Genomic DNA, 5055 nt, shown 5'->3' on the forward strand with positions numbered 1-5055 from the left:
ACCTGCAGATTCTTCCTGAGCAACATACGCCGGATCCATCCCTTCCTCACCGACTACTCGACTCAGCTACTCGTCCAGTCACTGGTCCTCTCCCACATGGACAACTGCAACTCCCTCCTGGCCGGCCTGCCAGCATCCACTACCCGCCGCTCCAGCTCATCCAGAGCTCTGCGGCTTGTCTCTCTGCCCTGATTCACACACGCTACTCCACTGCTCCGCTCCCTCCACTGGCTCCCGATACCGGCACGCATTCAGTTCAAGACTTTGACCCTCATCTACCGCTGTCTTGACCACACTGCACCAAGCTACCTTCAGACACTTGTCTCTCCATACATCCCCTCCAGACCACTGCGCTCCTCCAGTGCCAGAAGGCTAACTCTGCCTCCTCTCCACTCTCCTTCCTCCAGAGCCGCTCCTTCTCATCCCTGGCCCCTAAGTGGTGGAACGACCTGCCCACCGAAGTCAAAACAGCAGAGTCCTTGACCTCATTCCGGCGCTTACTCAAGTCGCATCTCTTCCGACAGCACTTGTAATATTAGTCCTCTATCCCTGCTAGATAGCACTTCAGCTTATTATGCTCCTCGCGTTCTTGATTGTTTTTCTCCTTGCTCCCTTTCCCGTAGCCCTAGTCTGTAACCCTACATCTTGACAGCACTTAGCTTTCACCATCCAGGATGTAATTGTAATTTGTAAAATGTATTATTTTGAATTGCTATGTTTTAGCTAAGTTGAATTTGTAATGATTGATGCCTTGTACTTCTCTGTATTTTTGCACTTATGTTGTAAGTCGCCCTGGATAAGGGCGTCTGCCAAGAAATAATAATAATAATAATAATAATAATAATAATAATAATAATAATAATAATAATAATAATAATAATAATGTATGTATGTATGTATGTATTTATTTATTTATTTATTGGGCAGCTTACAAAAATGTTCCATGAATCTCCTCTAGGGGGGATGGAATGCTTTAAGAAGAACTTAGTTTTGAAGGATTGATCTGCAGCTTTTTACTATGTATATATACAGCTCTGGAAAAAATCAAGAGACCACTCCAAGTTCAGAAATCAATGTTAAGTGGTCTCTTATTTTTTTCCAGAGCTGTATATATATATATATATATATATATATATATATATATATATATATAGTTATTGTTGTTGTTATTATTAGATAGTGCACACAATCGCATGAAGCCTCCAAGGATTGCAGGCAGTTATAATCAAGCCTTAATGATTCAATAACAAACACAATAACAAACACAAGAACTTGCAGCCAGTGTCTGACCTTGCAATGTAAACATGCAATGGATTCACACAGTACAAGACATGGCTTGACTATTGTATATCCATCCAATACATAAAGACATATTAGAAAACATAGGGAAAAAAGCAATTCAAGCCTGCAGGTTTTTTAAATCGTGTTACTAATTTTGCAGGGCAGTTAAGGTAAATCAATTACAGCTAACAATGCATTTTGAAAAAGCGTATTGTAAGTAGACATACTCAGCTTTCACATTCAGTCATTTTTAATTAGTGAGAGAAATCATGTACATTCAAGAAACACCTTCTTTAAGTTAAAGATGTGGATGAAACTGCTTCTTGGAGAAGGGTCAAATGAGAAAGAATGGAAGAGCTGTGGCAGCAGTGCTCACCTGTTGAAGATGTTAATTTATCTTTACATGAGAACACATTTCGACTACAACAAATTTACTCCTACAGGTATTTTGCATGTTTCCAACCCAGCTTCAGTATGGAATTGAACTGGTGTTTGAAATTGCTGCTAAATCAGGATGACAGGAAGAGAGAGTGATTTAAAAATAATAGGATATTAGAAACATACAAATTTCCATAATTCACTGACTACGCTGTGCAATGCAGTTTCATCCGTTAGTGAGTACTGTTTTGTTTTTAATCCAGCCTGTCCACTTCTCAATTTCAAAATGTTCTACTGAAGCGAAAGTGGGAAAATACAAAACATATAAACGTAAGACTATTAGATGTATGACAGTTTATTTTTTGAAATGTGAAATGTTTCTTTGTTTCCACAATAATACAAGCAATAATGGCAAGTTTCAGTTTCAGTTGAAATTTCAGTTATTTAGTAACCTGTAGAGGGCATCAGTTATTACTTTGGGTTTGTGGCTGTTGAATACATTTTAAATATACACATGTGTATTATTGGTTCCCTAGTTTAATACCAACCTCCCAGCCAACCAGTGAATCATCCATAGTTATTAGAGTACATTATTTTGTTGCAGTTTACCTCTTCCTTTGATTTTGCTTCATTACACCTTCTCTCTTAATTTTTGAGAATTGCAGACAAATTGCAACCTGGGCAATGCAAAACTAAGTATACTTATCATGGGAGTGTTTGATACTCTGTTATTTCCAGCTGTCTCTTTACATCATTAAGTGTTAAGCTATTAAGTGTTGTTTAGACAGCTATAGGGGAGCAATAATTTACTAATCAAGTAATAGATAGACTGAACAAAGCCTTTGCTATACTATTTGCAAAATACCTTTCCAGCTACACACCTAGAGCAATGCAGTGCTGAGGCCAAACGAATAAGTGCAGAAAACAGAACTAATGAAGAAAATAGATCAATTAAGGGATAATTTAGCCTCTGTAATTAAGAGCTCAGTAACAACTTAAATCAGACAAGAAAGAGTGTGGGGAAGGCAGGGTTTGGAAAACACCACCTTACAGGAACCACAGCATAGGTAGGCACACATGTTATGACCAGCAGGGGTCTCTAATACAATTATTGTTTCATATCATAAAAATCAATATGCTGTCTTTCTCCATTTTCAACTTATTTGAAATATTAAATGTAGCTATTTTTAAACTCTTTTGTCTGACTCCTTGCTTGTGGTGTACAATGTCATACAATAAAAAAGCCATGCAATGATTCCTTTCCACTTCATGCAAAAATGTTTTGAATATTTAGTTGAGGATTTAAACTTGAATACACAAAATGGACACGTGTTCAAAGATCACAGTAAAGGAAAGAGCATTTATTATCTTAGTTTTATTTTTATATGCGATGATAATTTAGTCCAACCAGCTGTCAGCATCAAGCAGAATGCAAGTTGTCTATTACACACTTAGGAGGAGGAGGAAATGGATGTTTCCTCAGAAAGTGTTACCTATGCATGTTTTCCCATCGTCTGCAAGAATGGATGGATATGAGCATAAACACTTGTAGCTTCCTGGAGTATTGATGCACTTAGATGAACTGTGGCACGCTGGTCTCTCTCTGCATTCATTTATGTCTGCAATCAAAATCAAAAAGAGGATGTTCTGTTTCAACAAAGAGTTGCAATAAAGACCACAGCTCCTGAACTGGCTAAATAACAGAGATTATGGTGTCATATGTTTTTACAGTGCTAACAAAAATGTGATCCTAGTTTTGAGTAACTGTGAACCCCAAGTACTACAGAAAGTATGTAGTATTGTGTGTAATCCAAAGGTTGAAGTATTTGTTTTATTTTAATTTAATACAAAACCAATTATCATATAAGTACACTTCATAACGTTGAAGATGGTAAATATTGCCTTCATGCTTCAGCTCGGCTGATTAATTGTGTCCGTTCATTGGTTGTAATTGAAGTGCATTGTTTGAACAGCACTTACTACATTTATGTGGGTATATTTACCATACACATACTTCAGGGATATAAGGAATCTAAGTGTAGCTGTGATTCAGTGTAACTTGGCATTCATGTTTTGTTGTCTACCATAACACTACTTTATCACCCATCATGATAGCAGCAGTCATTTGAATTTCATGATGTGGGTCATTTGAATGGGCGTATGAATGTGGTTATAATTTTCTCATGATGTGCTATTATCTCTGAAAGAGATAAAGACTACTAATGTGTGCTGCCCATACTCTGGTATGAACTTGCTGCTGGGTGAATATAGTTTCTGCTCTATTTACCAAACAGTAGTCACTGATTGATACAGTTCAAAATAGAAAGCTTCCTAATACAGTAATAAATTCAACACCCAGCATAGAGATCTGCTATAGTTATCTGTCAATTCCAAATCTATTATTATTTTTACTATTGTATTAGTAGTAGTAGTAATAATAGTTATAATACATTTAGCTTCTTGGCAAGTTTTTTAGCCATCCCCTGCCAACATATCAAACCATGTAGCACATTCACACACACAGCCATTTGCATGCTTGCATGCGGTGAATTCTTAATATGTAACAATTCTTTGAGTAACCCTGACATATTCAGCCAATCATTTGAAGCAGGAGAAAAAAACTGTGTAGGTGGATTTGAAAAATTATTCAAATATCCTCTTCCGTAGTGCAGAGAGAACCCTTATTGGTTCCTGTTTTGGATTGTGTTTAGGGTGAGATGTGGGGGAAAAGAAACCTACGCAACCCTTTTGAATGTGTGTCTCTTTGTGCCGAACATGGAAGCATATATTTTAAGGTCTGTTACAAGATAAAACAAGAGATATGGGTGAATGTTAAACTTAGAAGCTGATTCTTGGAACTTAACTAATACTCACATAAATAAGTGCAGAATAAATGTTTTTAATAAAGGCTGGCCTTGTGAGCAGAGAAAAAAGGTACCTTGTATTCATCTCAAGGATATTATGTACTTAAAGGTCCATTTTGTCTAGACAGACTGTAATCTTACCTCATAAATCAATATTTATTATTTATCTATATTATTTAATTATACATTTGTCAGGGACGCATACAAGAACATAAATGTAATTTACATAACATGAGATGCACAGTATTTTCAATTACCATAGATTGTGAAAACTATAAAGTAACAAACTGAAATATGATGTTATACATTTTATATGTCAAATTCACACTTCAATGATCTTATAATAATTAACCTTGTAAAATACATACATACATACATACATATCTATTGTATACAAATAATTAATCAGCTGCTTAAAAAAGTCTGAATCCAATATTAAACAATGACTTGATTACTAAAATCCTAGATAATTTACTGAGTATACAACTGATAATGTTTAAGACACATCTTGGGTATGCTTGGCCATGGTGCC

This window comes from Amia ocellicauda, chromosome 1 (genome assembly GCF_036373705.1).
Source record: "Amia ocellicauda isolate fAmiCal2 chromosome 1, fAmiCal2.hap1, whole genome shotgun sequence".
Taxonomy (NCBI): Eukaryota; Metazoa; Chordata; class Actinopteri; order Amiiformes; family Amiidae; genus Amia; species Amia ocellicauda.